We start from the raw sequence: 17,288 nt of genomic DNA on the forward strand, positions 1-17,288 counted from the left end.
TCCGTCCTACTCCACAGCAAAATGGGGTAGTTGAGATTCAATCGAACTTTGCAAGATATGACTAGATGTCTGATGCTTCAATCGGGCCTAGCGGCGAGTTTTTGGACTGACGCTATCGCTACTACTTGTTACATACACAATAGATGTCCAACAAGCGCTCTAGGTGGAGAGATTTCATTCGAAAAGTGGACAGATGAATCGCTGAGTTACGACTTGAAAATTTTCGGATCAAGAGTATTCGTTTTGCATAAGGATCCAATGAAGGACAAATTTTCAGCTCGATCAGCTCTTCAGAAGGTATTTTTGTTGAATACTCCAGAGAAATAAAAGGTTTCAGGGTATGGATTCCATCGAAACATAAGAAGGGAGGGTGTGCGTCACGGCGGGGCCCGACCACGAACCAGTCATGAAAACTCGTAATTATTTTGCGAAAAAATACCACCTCAGCCAGGAATCGAACCTGGATCTCCTGCTTACTGAGCAGGCATCTTATCCTTTCGATTACCGAGGCATGTGATGATATTTATCACAATAACGTGTTTAGAACAACAAGTCAACAATACAATGACATACACACATATACATATATTACAATATACATATATATATATATATATATATATATATATATATATATATATATATGTATATTTTCTCGAATCCCCACGACCGGTACTCTAGAGCGATGTTGGTCTCTCACTCGATGGATGCAGGTCGGACTGCAGCGGCGACACCCTCCAACACCATTAGCAAATATACAAATAATCCTCCTGGAGCACGACAGGAGAGATTGCATCAAGCATGGCTCGAGCCCCCGAATAAGAAGGGAGGGTGTGCGTCACGGCGGGGCCCGACCACGAACCAGTCGTGAAAACTCGTAATTATTTTGCGAAAAAATACCACCTCAGCCAGAAATCGAACCTGGATCTCCTGCTTACCGGGCAGGCATCTTATCATCATTGCTCGAGATGTTCGGAAGAAACAGGGGACACATTCGAAGATTTATCGGTATGGGATAAATTGACGGTTGAAAATACAACGAAGGTAAACAATGATTCCTCCGAAAATTCTTCACAAAAACATGTTGACTTGTTTCTAATTGGTCCTGCATTATCAGACTCCTCAATCATGCCTTTTGATATTCCCTGGACCTGCGGTATAGCTCGAAGAACAGAGACGAGCACCAAACAGACCATGACTTCTACGCACCGGAACTAGAGGGCGACCCAGATGTATTCTGGCGTGGCTGAAGTATCTATTGAAGAGGCCCTTGAAGGTGAACATTGTGAAGAGTGGAAGAGAACTGTAGAAGATGAAATAATGAGTCTCTTGAAAAATTACGCATTGGATATCATTAAGAAGTTCAAAGAGCAAAATGTAATTGGTTACAGGTCGTATTGCAGGTTCGTATTGACAAATAAATATCAACCGGATCAGACAGTCAGATTGACCGATATAGTTGCCAAAGGATATATAGTCAACGTTTAAGAATTGATTATCATCAAACTTTTGCTCTCGTGGCGAGGATGGAAACTGTACGAATAATAATGATCCTTGCTGCTGAACTTGGATTAAAGATATGGCAATTCGATATTGTCTATTTAAATGGTTAGCTTGAAGAAAAAGTGATTATGAAAATACCTGAGCTATTCGAGGAAATGCTGAACAGGATAATTACCAAGATTTCTATCATTTCAGAGGTTCACATTCGTGCTCAATCTATGCTCAAGATAATCAAAGAAAGAGGAAATATTTGTCTCAAACGAGCTCTGTATGATTTGTGATAAGCTGAACGGCAATAGCATACCAAACTAAGTCAAAAATTAAAGAACTTAGGACTCAAATCAACCGTGAACGAATCATGTCTTTATGGCTGACGCAACGGCGAGATCATGCTCGTGGCCGTGTATGTCGATGATTTGCTTGTGGCGGCACGGCATGATACTTGGGTCCAAGAAATTAAGAATCAATTATTACAAGATTTCCAAGTAAAGAGACGGTATGATAAAACTTTCACAAATTGGTTACATTAAGGCACTGCTTATTAAGAAATATTAAGAAATATAGAATAGAAATATAGGATAGAAGGTTGTAACGAAGTAGCCTTCTGAGATAATGTTACACAAGCCATCGAAGCAATTGAATCAAGTTTCAAACCCAGAAAAATGGCCGTATCGTGAACCATGTCTTCGGATTGATCGGTAGATTGATCTCTAATGTACAGTAGCAACCCGTCCGGATATTGCTAACACCATCTCCAAACTAGCAATATACAAGCGATCCTCAGACGGAACATTGGTCAGCAGCAAAACGAGTCCTGAGATATTTATCAGGAACATCCGATCTAGCGCTAGTGTACACTTTGATTGGCGAATTGATCCAAGGATTTTCGGATGCTGATTGGACAAGTGATACTTCCGTCCGTTATTCATATACTGGTTTATCTTTTAGATGTAGGAATAGCGATTTCTTAAAAATTTCAGAAGCAACGAACGCCTTATCATCGATCGAAGCAAAGTATGTCAGTCTCTTGGAAGCTGCTAAAGAAGTTATTTATTTACGAAATCTGTTTCTTGAAATGGCCTTGGATAAATACGGAAAGATTAGTCTCTCTGTTAAAAATCTCGAAGCATTACACTTCCGATCTCGTTCATCATGCATAAACAAAGCATATAAATATTATTTCGTCCGATACCATTTCGTCCGCGACAAGTTTTCATCTGGAGAATTGGAACTTTGACACGTGCCTATGACGTACATGACTACTGCTATCCTGATTAAAGCATTACCACGTGTCTCGCATGAGAGATGTATAGAGGAATTGGGGCTGCAAATTTTGCAGATTTTGAAGATTAACACGCGATTTGAGAAGGGTGTGTTGGAGTATATTTTCTGACAACTTGCGCTTTCTTAGATCACCGTGTCGTTATCTATACTTTAAAAGAAAAAAAGAGAGGTTTTATTACATCACACGACTCGATTTTTGTATTACACGTGTCTTGTTTATTTTACCAAGTGTATGCATAAGTTTTTTCCGGTTTTTTAGTAAAAAAAGACACGTAATTTTCAAGGGAAATTAATTTTTTTTTATTCAAAATATTGGCCATCGGCTTCTACACATTTCGCCCATCTTTCTTTTAATTTATGAATACTATGCCAGAAAAACTGCTTGTCTTTTGCGGCAAACCATTCGTCGAGCCATTGTCCAACTTCCTCGAAATTGCTGAAGTGCTGCTCTGCGAGCGCGTGCCCCATTGATGCGAAGAGGTGATAGTCAGATGGCGCCAGGTCTGAGGAGTACGGCGGGTGCGGAAGGATGTCCCATCCAAGCGATTTCAAAGTGTCTTTCACTGGTTTTGCTGTGTGAGACGGCGCATTGTCGTGTAACAAAATCACTTTGTCATGTCTTCTGGCCCATTCCGGTCGTCTTTCGATTAATGCGTGGTTTAAATTAATCATTTGTTGGCGATAGCGTTGTGTATTAACGATTTCGCCGGGCTTCAAGAGTTCATAATACACAGTTCATAATACACCGCTCTGGTCCCACCAGACACAGAGCATGATCTTCTTGCCGAAGCGATTTGGCCTTGGTGTTGATGGACCGGCTTCGCTAGGTGAAAGCCACGATTTTTTCCGCTTCGGGTTTTCAAAATAAATCCATTTTTCGTCACCCGTCACAATTCGATACAAAAATGATTTCCTTTCGTGGCGTTGAAGCAGCATTTCACAAGTGACTTTGCGATTTTCCATTTGACGTTCATTCAAATCGTGTGGGACCCATTTACCGAGTTTATTGATATTTCCCATTGCTCGTAAACGTCTGCTGATTGTTTCTTGTGATACATGTAATGCTTCTGCTAATTGCCGTTGAGTTTGAGTTGGGTCATCATCCAATAACTCCTGCAATTACTCGTCTTCGCATTTTTGTGGTCTACCAGAGCGCTCACTGTCTTTCACATTGAAATCACCACTTTTAAATTGTCGAAACCATGTCTCACATGTTCTAATTGATGGAGCATGTTCACCATATATTTCTACCAGCAAACGATGACTTTCAACAGCCTTTTTCTTTTGATTAAATAAAAAAAGCAATGCCGCAAATGTTCTTTTTCAGGCACAAAACTCGACATGATCACTGAACGATAAAACAAAGACGCTAGTTTTTGGCGGACTCAACTTGTGTGTATTTGTAGTTTTAAATGTCAGACGAACAAAATGATGTATGTGTCAAATTAATACGCTGCGTACTTTTCGCTGGCGACATCTCTTAGTTAAGCCGGAAAAAACTTATGCATACACCTTATACACAACATATTGGGTGCGTTCGGAAAGCTCGTTGCCGTGCTATCAACGCTAACGTTACCAACTCCGTTCATAGAGCCAAAATAGCGCTATCAAATGCGAACTCCATGAACAGCGATAGTGAATGTAGCGTTAAACCTAATCAAACGGCAAAATGGAGCAAGGTCGAAGAAAAATATTATTAGCAGCAGTATCACTTACAACGAGAATTAATTCTTCATCGTCTGAAAGCGATAATGAAAAATTAGAAATAATAAAAAGAAATATAAATTCAAAAAGACATATACCGAGAATCGAAAATTATGCAAGAAAAAAAACAAAATTTTAAAAAATTATTTTCCTATTTTCCTATTAATCCTAAAAAAAATTAAATTAATTAAATTTTAATCTTTTAATTTTAAATTTCATATCGAAATTTAGCAAAAACATCAAAATCTTCGGATTGAGACAATTCAGGATAATGGACAACTGTTAACTTCACTGTTAACTTCTTAGGTATGGCTGGACTTTCCGTGGCACTGTAGCTGTACGGCACGGTTGATGCGGATTGTAAATAATGTAGTACTGCGATTTATGTCTGATTGTGGACGCTTCCCATTATGAAATTACATCAGAATAGAGTTATATATGAATAAATTATAATTTATTTATACATTTTCATGTAAAGGGTTGAAAAAAATATAAAAAAGATAACATACGCGAGAGCTACTATAGTGGCGTACCGTTCAAAAAGATGACATACGCGAAATATTCGCATTGTTAACGTTTGTCTTTGTATATTTTTTTTACTTTGCTTTAAAATAATGGCACGCAATATTAGCAATTAATTTCAAATTTATACATCTAATTCTTTATTCTCTAATTATTTAAAATTTAGCTTGATATTACCTTGTATTGTTTAATTCTTATTATTTTTAAATCAGAAATTAAACTATCATCAACCATATTTTGAAATATTGAAAAATTTATGACCTAATCTTTTGTGCCAAAACATAGCAGGATTTAATGAAACATAAGCCTGTTTCAATTCGAAGTTTGAAAAGCGTCTATACTGACTTGTTGTCTTACCTGCTGCGATTAAATTTGAATTTTGAATTTGAAATTTGAATTTTTTACTTCAATTATTTCACACAAAATAATCTTAAATTCTTTGTTTATTATTGAAAACAAATTTTTCTTTATTTTCAATATATTCAAAATATTTTCAAGAATACAAGAGTACTGTCATTTTCCATCAAGTAATAACATAACTTCAATAAATCTTATGCTTGTTGCTTCAACAAATGAATCGTCACTAATCTGGATTGAGACGGAATTGATTTAAGAGAGGATCCCACCCCTGGCACTCAAAAATTAGTTCTAACTTTGTGAATCTTTTGAGGAAAAATGAATAACATAATTAAAAAACCAATTTAAGAGTTTTATTATACATATTCTTTATTGTAAACGATAATATTTTCATCTCGTTTGAAAATGGCGGCCACCTGATTCAATTATGGGAACACTTTTCATGAGACGGACTCAAGCGGTGTACATTATTTCGGCAAAACGGTTCAACTTATGCAAACTAAAAAAATGACATTATTTACACTGTTATGGTTATCGTCTGACTTTTTAAAATATTGATTTCTCTTGAAATGGTGATGGTTTGAAAAGAAGTTGCAATTTTTTCGAAAAAAATTATCTTTAATTGTTGATTTAAAAAAAACTACAAAATATTTTGCAAAAATCCTACGTCAGACGATAAAGAATGTTGCTAAGAATATTCAATTAAACTTTGAAGTCAATCGAATGAAAACTTTTTGAGTTATCATGTACACCGTTTCAGAAAATGCAATTTTGAGAAAAATGCGTTTAAAGTTTTTGAAACATTATACAGTGTCACAGCAAAAATTTCCTTACTATTAATCTGCGATGCTTGCTCCATAAGGTTGACATTTTGCCAACTTATCAGCCTTGTCAGCTTCCTTTTTGATTGCTAATAGCGACCTTCTAACCTCTTTTGCTTCCTCTGTGAGACTTTTCTCTGCTTTCTTCGCATCATTGCACGCTGCATCATGCTTTTTCCAAAATTCGTAACAGTTACGGCCAATTTTGACGTCTAGTACTTTCATAATTTGCAAGTAACTTCTGTAGTCATCATTGAAATTGCAAACAGCTAGATCTACTGCAATTTCTGAGCTTTTTTACTAAGATTTTGAGTTTTTGGAACTATCGTTCACACACTTGCATTAGCTTCCATTACTATTTTGCTTGTACCTCCAAGACAACGATTCAATAGTTCATCCTTACTCAATTCCTTATAAATTGCCTTTACTGCATTGAAAACATTAGACATTGATGGTTTGTGCTTGTAGGAAGAGAGTGTATATTCGTGACTTGCCGCAGCTGCTCACCGGGCGATGCGAGGCGGAAAATTCACTTTCTCGATCACTTTGACTTTGAATTTCACTTCCGAATCTTTATTCTTAAGGATTTAAATTAATGATTAAAGCAATAAAAAAATTTCGATTTTTTGAAATCTCAGGGGTAGGGTCCTCTCTAAATGATGTAAACCATTTTCTATGTATTTTGATTCTGTGCTGTCTGCTAACCAAACGTTACATCCAGAAATAAAATATTTTTTACTTGCACTAAGAACTTAAAACTCAAAATCTTTTTTAGTATCAATGTTCCGTTTGGTTTACAATTTTAGACATTTACACTTGAAATCTCCTTTGTTGTGATTGTTCCTTTGTTGTGATTCCGCATTTTTTTTTTTATTTACCTGCTTTCACATTTTTCGTTGCTTTTTTGTTAATGAAGATTTTTTTTAACTTTGACTTATTGATTTTTGCTGCAGTAAGAATTGTTGATATCTTTTCAGTTTCCAATAAGCATTGTTCTTCCATCAACAAATGTGCTGTCAAATTTTCAATTCAGTATAAGAATCTCTGGATAAAGGAGGAGGATTGGACACTGGGCTAACACTCTGGTTCCATAAAAAATTCAAACGTTGAGACTGCCAAAGGGAGCCGCTCGGAGTCTATGTCGACAACAAAGCAAATCCAATGATAAATGATTTAGGAACACAACATAGGACTGTACACATGGAATATACTATCACTATACCGACCTGGGGCCCTGAAAATGTTAACGGAAGACCTGAAAAATATAGAGCACATATTACTGCCATCCAGGAGATCAGATGGATCGGAAAAGGCATGTTCCAGAAGAGAGATTGTATATAACTGTCATAATTGGAAGCACGTTTTCGGGATTGGTTTCGTGATGGATAGGAAGGTCACCTGATATTGGATTTTGGTGCGATAAATGAAAGAGTATGCTGGTTGCGTGTGAAAGGCAGATTCTTTAACATGAGTATCATAAACGTGCATGCATCAACTAAGGACAAAAGAGGACTCGATCAAGGATGAATTCTATGAGGTCTAGAAGAAGCTCTATGACAATAGATCAAAGAACGACATTAAGATTTTTATAAGGGACTTCATGCACAAATAGGATGGGAGCAGATCTAGCGCGAATGTGCTGGTGGTCATAGCATACAAGAAAACAAACAATAATGGGAATAAACTCGCCAATTTCGCGATATAGAGAAGTATGTTCATAAGTAGCACTAAATTTGAGCATAAGAATATCCACAAAATCATGTGGAGAGGCCAGATGGTAACAAGAAGAATCAGATTGATCATGTTCTCATAGATAATCGTTATATATCTGACCTACTTGATGTCAGATTTTATAAGGAAACGAATCAGATCACTTCCTCGTTGGAATCAAGCTGAAGGCCAGATTATCGCGAAATGTCAACGAGCAGCCAGAATCAAATCCTACAACATTGAGCGCCTAAAAGTCCCTGGTGTGCAAGAAACGTATGCTGCGAACCTCGAGGCAAATCTTCGTGCACTACAACAGCAGAATGAAAAAATGGAAATTGATGAATGATGGCTAGGTGTAGACACCAAACCGCTGAGGCATGTTTAGGCCAAGAGAGCCACAGGAAGAATAAAAGTTGATTTGACTCCGAGTGTGAGAACATAACCAACAAAAAAAAACGAGGCATACAAGCTAGCACTGCAGAAACATAAAACACAGAGTGCCATGAAGGCATACAGGAGGCTGAGAATGGAGGAGAAACATATCCACAGTTAGGTGTCCTACTGCTCGTACTGGATTCCGAGCTTAGTTTTATAAAATCTGAGATATCTCTGCGAAATAGTTTACTATCCAGGTGTAATTGTCCTCTCGAACTTTTTAAGCTTGAAATAAAGATGTTTCTCAGGGATAGGAGTGGCGCGGATATAGTGAGTAGGGACACTATACTGAATAGATCTATTCAGGTCTTGAGCTATGTTGATGATATAGATATTGTCGGGCGCTCGATTCCTAAAGCCAAAGCAGCTTTCCTCAAAATTAAAGAGGCCGCCAGGAAGATGGGTTTGGTAATCAACGAACACAAGACTAAACTGATAGTTGCCTCTACCTTGATCAACCTGACTAAAAAGATAGGTCAAAGCATCACATTGAACGATTACAACTTTAAAATTGTAAAGAAGTTCATGTACCTGGGAACGCTGGTGAACAGTTCTAACGATCCTGGGGCAGAGATTAAAAGACGTATCGTGGTGACAAACCGTGCTGACAAACATGATGACAAACTGCTATTGTGGGTTGATTAAACAGCTTTAATCCAAAGGAGTCCAGAAGAGTTAAGTGCAATATTTATGAAAACTTTAATTAGGCCGGTTTTCACATATGGATACGAGTACTGGGCTCTACCAAGACGGATGAGGAAGCACTCCTCAAATTTAAAAGAAAAATTCTAAGGAGGATTTATAATCCGATCTGTGAGAAGGATGAATGGAGAAAGAGATACAACCAAGAACTTTACGAAATCTATAAGGTTCTGAGGTCAACGTCGCTAAGTTTGTCAGCCTCTCGAGACTGAGATGGTTGAGTCATGTATATAGAAGATCTGATGAAGAGCCGGTCAAATCCTGGAACAGAACTCAGAGGATAGTAGAAAGAGAGGCAGACCAAGAATGCGCTGGCTGGATGTCAAAGGAGATCTACGTCGGTTACAAATAGCTGGTTGGAAACAAAAGCGCGAGACAGGGACTGCTGGAGATATATCCTGAAGTAAATCAAGACGCATCCCGGATTGTAGCGCTAATGATGATGATGATAAGAATCTCATGCAATTATAAACGGACTGTACCTTGTTGAAAGTCCATTTATAATTAGAATTTCTGCAATTTTGTCGATATCTCCCGCTGGCTCGCAAATATTAGTCAGAATTTATGTCAATGATTTCACCTTGCTTTACTATAGTACAGTCTGTGACAGATATTTTATAATTTAAAAAATGTTGTTTAAGAGTGATTTTATTTATCTCCAAACATTGCTCATGAATTGTTAAGTCATGCTCACATAATTGCTGCATAATTGCAACTTGAAGTTGATCGAATTTCATTGTTGTCGAAATTATAAACATGGCATTTTTCTCATTCTTAATATTTAATCTGCAAGTCAAGTTTTTGTACTCTTGACAACATCGAAAAATTCTTCACTATCAAATTATTTCTAACTGATATTTCTATAACTGCAATTTTCTACTATCAAATTTTTGAAACTCTTCGGTTTCTTCATCTTTTCCTCAATTTCAATAAAAATCATAAAGAACCAATTTTAATTCGACTGAACATCAGAAAAAGAATGCGTAGTTTCAAACAAAAGGCGTTGTGTTACTTATGTTGAACTTCAAAAATAATGGTCATACGATTATCTGGACTCATCATCTGTTAATTTTAATTAGAGAGAGAGAGAGAGGGGAAGGAAGGACGGAGAGCTTAATGTTGCGTTTTTTGCATTAATTAAAAAATTAAACTTAAGAATATGACGCTTAGTGTGCAGAAGGTGGTTACAATAACAATGAAACTATATTTGAGCTGTGTAAACCACACATACACTCACACACACACACACACACACACACACACACACACACACACACACACACACACACACACACACACACACACCATACACATTCAAATTAAGAAAGAGAGACCTTTCTTAATTATTAAACTCTAGTGATTAATGTAAATTGTAATCTACACATTGTAGAAAAACTAAATATAATGAACGTAATATGATCTAAATTAACAATACAGACAACTATTCCTTCAATTTTTTTTAAATTATTCGGCTAAATTATGATCGACCGCAGTCAATCGATATCTTTTCCCTACTTTCATAATCTTTCTCTCTCTCTCTCTCTCTAGCTCCAGTAATGTATATAATTATTTATAGGAACAAGTTAAATTAAATTGTTTCTCGCCCTAATAAAGTGAACTGAGTAATGTTCACAAAATGTTAATATTAAAAATAGTTCATTATAATCATTGATAATAATTTACAAATTTTAATTTTGATAAGAAAGATTATTTTTTCTAAAAATTTAATCAGCGATAAGGGTGTCGGGAAAGAACGACATACGTATTAGATTAAAAATAAAAATAAAAAAAAAATAAATGTCCTTACCTAAATACACGAAAAAAGAAAAAAGCACTTTTTTTATATTTTAATCTCAATTTGTCTTTTTTCTCTCTTACCTTATTTAAATTTATAATCGGAGTATATAGTTATTATTGATTATTTAGATGATTATTTTATTGACTTATTCTACTTATTAAGATAGATAAAATTAATTATTGTTAAACATTTGTCATTAAATCTTAGTTTTCTTACTTTTACTTTTAACATTTATATTTGCTTTTTATTATGAGATATTCCTTTTTATTTTTCAGTTACATTTTTAAAAAGAATAGTTCTTTTAGGTATCAAGTACGCTCTAGAAATTTTAATTAGGATCGTCAATTTAATTAGGAAGTTACAACGATTTAAAACAAAAAAGTGCGAAGATGCGTCACATGGAACTTAATTAATGAATATTATATAGAATATTATATAAAAAAATAAAATTTACAAATTAATTTTTTTTTAATATCATATATACATGGCGATCAAAAATTTCGAATCAAACAGACTTTTTTCGATATTTTGAAATTATATTTTGAAAATGAACAAAAAAAACGGTTAACTATGAAAAGAATAATATATTTTATTATAAATAAATGTTGATAATTATAAGGTAACAGACAAAATTGTTTCTTTATTTAATAAAAAACAAAAAACTCGTGATCATATCAAGTATTGGGCCAAGTTATAACTGAATTCTCTGACAAAATATTTGTTTACATTGAGAGTGTTATCTAGATATTTATTTACAACTAGTTACAATAAATCATCTAACGAACATCATGTCGCACACAAAAATATGACTACGCAAAATTGTTTTGAAGAGAAGACAAAATATTACGAAAAATTTCAGCATTGTTATCAATAGATAAAACCACAGTTAACAATATCATTAATAAATTCGAGGCTACAGGAAGTGTAGCTGCTGTTCACGAAATAGTCAAGCCTCGGAAAATAATAACGCGAGTTGATAAATTAATAAAAAGAAAATCTATGATTGACGTTCGAAGGATTGCTGACATGATTGCTCAAGAATTACGCGACGAGAATCTTGCTGATGTGAGTCGTATCTAGACGTCTAAAGAATGTTGGGCTTTTCGATTGAATTGATGTAAAAAAACTTTTCATCAGTAAAAAGAATCAGAGAACTTGTTGCAATTTGCCGAAAATCGAAACTGTACAGAATCGGAGAAAAGGATTATTCTCCGACGAATCAAAGTTTAAACTGTTTGGAAGTGACGGAAAACGGAAAAGTGACGGAAAAGTGACGGAAAAGTATGCGTGACGTCTTGCTGGTGTCAGATACAATTCGAAGTACTAATCAAATACTAACAGTAAAACATGATGCGGGTGGAGTCATAGTCTGGGATTTCATATAAAGAAGTAGGTCCGTTGATAGAAATTGAAGATGTGATCGCTTTATGTATAAGACATACTGTAAAGACATACTGAAAAAGTAAATGCTATCTTATATCAAGAATAATATGTCTCATGGATGAATTTTCTAATACGATAGAGATCCAAAACATTCTTCAAAATATCAAAATATCTGTCTGCCAAAAAAATGCAAATTTTGGAATGGCCTGCTCAATATACGGACTTAAATCCTATTGAGCATCTTTGGAATGAATTTACAAGAGAAAACACGAAAGTATCTCCACCATAATTTTAATGAGCTTCGAATATGTTAAAATATTAACAAAAATAAGAAACATGTATTTTTTTATAAATGCTGAGCTGTATCTTAAAGGGGTGAAACTCTAAAAAAAAATCGGTTTTTTTCTTTCAAGGAGAATATTGTCAAAATTATAACAAATACAAAAAAAAGTTTTATACAAAAGTTGAATCGTTTCAAGCGGAAATAAATAAAATTTTTTTTAACTTTTTTTTAAAATTTCCCCCTCCACTTCATATCTATCTTTTTAATTTTAAAAATTTTTAATGACCAAGTTAAAAGCTATTTTTATACGAATTCAATAGTATATGATAAATTTATTTTCCGAAATATCATTTTTGAGAAATAATTATAAATTCTTATGCATACACTCTATTCGTCTGTGCGCTCGATTCTTCGCTGAACGGATTCGTCTCATATGTGCAGACTACGCGAGAAAGCAAGTCAGTACAGTGTATTAAATACTTTGAAATACGATTTTTATAATAACAATAATAATAATAATAATAGTAATAATAATAATGAATTTATTATTATTACTATTATTATTATTATTATTGTTATTATAAAAATCCGATTAACCGTTAAAATCAGTTAAATATTTTTGGCGATATGTCAAAGTATGTACTGAATACTTTGGACAATTGAAAACAAATAATGATTAAAAAATTGCATTTACAAAATATCATTCATTCAACTTTGATTGTAGACCAGCTAATTGCAATGATTAGTGTATCTTATTAGCTAAAATATATTTATATCTCATAATGTCTTATTGTTGCAACACTATGAGGGAATTTGCTGACGCATAGTTTTGTATATTATTGATAAGATTAATGCATTAATGAGACGCAAATGTACTTCGTATATAGTTTCTTCGGCAGTCAAAGTGTAACGCTACTTGCAAAATAGATTCAATGTATATGCAATAAAATATACATCAAAAAGTTTGACATTTTACTCATCATTTATCAACATGAAAATACATGTTGTGAACAAATTATAATGTATTACAATATAACCATAATAGTTCTCATCAACTAAATATATTTTTTTACTATTAGTAGTTTATTGCATTTATTCAATAATTTCTCTTTTTTGTTTTGTTCTTTCTTCACAAATACTGCGAATGTAAAATAAAACGTTCCAATTAATTTTGAACGATATATTTTCATTTTTATAGGAAAGGATTTAAAAAAATAGGTAAATCTTTTACGCACATTTATTATTTGTAATCCTATGAAACAACAATTTTTAAGTTACAACTTAAAGTTTGGTTTTTCTACTACAATACAGGAGTAATGAATAAAGAGACCGATTAAATATAATATTTCAAGACCTTGAGGACTTCTTCGTACTATATTGAAACTCTACAACTTTTATATATGTCTTTGAAATATTTTTTCTCAAATATCTTGCTTTCGAGATATTTTATTGGTTAAGAACTTTTTACTCAACCTGTAGAATATTAACAATTTATTTTATTTTATTTCTATTTTAGAGTATAAATAACATACACAATTTTGATTCAATGCGCTATAATTAAGACATGATAATTTTATAATCATCCTTGCAATTAATGAATTATATCTGTAACTGTGCATTGTATTTTTACGCATCGTTCCGCGTATTAAAATCCGCGTATTTTAAAACACATGACAACCGCATATTGTGCGTGGGACCGCGTCCCACGCCGATCCGTCGAATCCAGTCGAATAGCGCCAAACGCCGCCGAATAAAAAGAGCGAATTAAAAACAACAACCTTGGAGCGGCGACGGCGGTTTCATTACCGCTCACGATCCGATCCGAATCCACTCGAACATCGGATCGTGGCGTTCTCCGCTTCGAGCAGCCGAAATCTTCCTTGAATCGAGACTCGCTCCCACGAGCCGCGCTTCCGCGCTTCACTTCTAAAGAGCTCAGTACTCGAGGTGAGAGCAATCCGTCCCTACCAGAAAATTACCGATGGACTGAGCGAATCTAGAGAATACCTCTGCCTTCTAACCGACGGGAGAAACAATAACAATAGCTACGCACGAATCGCTTAAAGAAAATAATTCCTCACGCGCCTAGCAACGATGATCGCCGGGCAAGAATATCATATCATGCGCTTGCATTTGCCGGTGGGTCACACTAATACGATTTTTAAGAATTAATAACTATTGCGAAAATTGCAAAATGATAGAGGACTTTTCGACTCAGTTTAGCCCGCTCTATCTACACACGAAAATAGTCCTCATTGCTCTCATATATATATATATATATATATATATATATATATATATATATATACTATATATACGGGATATCCCAAAGCACTCGCATTATTGCTCGTGAGAAGATAGACGGGAGCGAGATAAATCAAAATATCTTATACATTTTGCGATATTCGCAATAATTTTCATGTTATTAAATATTAAAGTCGTACAAATAAGAGCACGCGTGGAGAAAGCCTAACCTGTAGAATGGATAGGAAACGCGAGCGGTGGCTGCTATCCTTCCCCTCGCCACGCGCACCCCATTCATCGCCGAGCACCGATTGACCAATGTTGACACGCTGAGCCATCCTACGGGTATAATTCTTCAATAAATTAATTGTTAAATTGGACACGGACTTCTGGCGATTAATTAACCCGTGCGACCGGCACTATTCCGCGCTAAACACACTCGATTTGGACGGAGAAAAACCGCACCGTTTTATTAGGTGTACAAAAAAGTTCTGAGTTTTTTTTTGTAAAATTCAATTTCATTTCTTTATTCAAAAACAAACAAAAAAATATTAATCAGCGAAATATTCCCCGTTTGCATCAACGATCTTTCGAGTAGCTTGCGAATTCCTTGACGATAGAAGTTCACCGGCTTCGAAACGATAAAGTCATCAATGCATTTTCGTATCTCTTCAAATCTCACGAAATATGTATCAGCCAAATGATGCTGCAGCGACCGGAATAGGTAGTAATCAGAAGGCGCCATGTCTGGGCTATACGCCGCGTGCGGGAGAAGTTCCCAGCTTAATGCAAAGATATGGTCCTGAGTTGCTTTCGCAACATGTGGTCGAACATTGTTATGAAGCAAGATCGCTTTACGACGTTCTTGGCCAGTAAATGGCCTCTTTTCTTCTAACGCATCGCTCAAATTAGTCAATTGTTGTTGGTAGCGGTCTGCCGTGATTGTTTCACCCGGTTGTAACAACTTGTAATACAACACACCTTTTCAATCCCACCAGATACAGAGCAAAACCTTCTTGGCGTGGATATTAGGCTTTGGCGTCCATGTCGAAGGTTGACCAGGGTCAACCCATGATTTTCTACGTTTAGGGTTATCATAAAGAATCCACTTTTCATCGCCTGTAATGATTTTGTGCAGAAAATCTTTTTTCCGGAACTTTGAAAGCAAAGTGAGTGCAGTGTCACGCCGACGATTTTTGTTGTCTTCGGACAATTCATGCGGAACCCATCTGCCTTCCTTTCCCATCGTATGTAAACGTACGGAAATGGTTTGCTGCGTAACGCCAAGCTATTCTGCAAGCTCCTTTTCAGTTTGCGCAGAGTTTATATCCAGCAGTGCTTGCAATTCATCCGTTTCAATCTTTTGAGGGCGTCCAGCACGCGATTCATCTTCAAGACTGAAATCTCCTTGGCGAAATTTTTGATATCATCTTTTACATGTAGTATGACTTACGGTGTTCTCTCCATATACAGCACAAATCATTGCAGTGTCTTCAGCAGCATTTTTCTTCAGGTGAAAAGCGAAGTGGATGGAAAATCGAATATGCTCTTTTGTTATTGCCATCGTGAACACTACTGATTTTTGAGATTATGTGCATCAAACGCCAAACCGTATGGCATTTTAGAAGGCCAAATGTCAACACTTTAAAACCGCAAAAGGGCGGAAAGATATATAAAATTTAAATTATTATTTCGGTTGTATGAAATCTAAAGCTCAGAACTTTTTTGTACATCTAATATATCAATATGTATGATTTGTACTGATTGCAAAGATCGTGAAAGAAATGCGTTATACAGAGAGACTTTTTGCACGCAAGTAACAGCATCATTAGCATCGACCTATTCTCAATTATTTTATAAAGTAGAGAGAGAAAGAGAGAGAGAGAGAGAGATAAAGAAAAAAGTATTTTATTATTTAATTTATAATAAATTTGAAATAAAATTATTTTTATATTATTTGAAATAAATTTAATAACTTTGAAACAGTTATCCATTGAAAAAAATTGGTTGAATGAAGAAAAAGGATAATATACAATATACAAACAACGCTTTATTATCTGTATATAATATTTGTATATAATATTTTACAAATGCGATCAAAATTAATAGATTTGTTTTATCATACGCTAATAATTAAATTAGTGAGTCGAGCGTGCCATAGTAGACAGCGCACAAGTCTAGAGATCCCAGGTTCGATTTCCGGCAAAATATTTACGCTCGTTTCCTCTCGGAAGGCAGCGGCAATCCATCGAAAAGTAACTTTATCATGAACGTCTCTTTACCAAAAATTTTTTTCGGAACCGGCGTTAAACTGTAGGTCCCATATACTAGTGTACAATTATCGTGCGCACAGATATATGAGAAAGATCATGCTCGAACACAAGCAATGGGACTCAAGAATAATTAAGTAAAACAAATAAAACCAACAATTCCAATGTAAAAAACTGTAAAAACAAAAATATATATATATATATATATATATATAAATAATAATAAAAATTTTAACAGTAGATACTTATTCAATCTTATATCATTCACAACT

General features: G+C 34.9%; 1 protein-coding gene and 1 non-coding gene across 12 annotated transcripts in view; both read right to left on the minus strand.

The window, feature by feature from the left end:
- The window catches only part of LOC105427296 (chromatin assembly factor 1, p105 subunit), a 798,730-nt gene that overhangs the window by 465,140 nt on the left and 316,302 nt on the right, over positions 1–17,288 (minus strand). The gene's annotated exons all lie outside the window — the stretch shown is intronic.
- On the minus strand, positions 440–511 carry TRNAT-AGU (transfer RNA threonine (anticodon AGU)). The gene has a single exon. It is a non-coding gene; the product is annotated as a tRNA-Thr (tRNA).

The sequence above is a fragment of the Pogonomyrmex barbatus genome, unplaced genomic scaffold (assembly GCF_055798465.1).
Source record: "Pogonomyrmex barbatus isolate J1 unplaced genomic scaffold, ASM5579846v1 scaffold22, whole genome shotgun sequence".
Lineage (NCBI taxonomy): Eukaryota > Metazoa > Arthropoda > Insecta > Hymenoptera > Formicidae > Pogonomyrmex > Pogonomyrmex barbatus.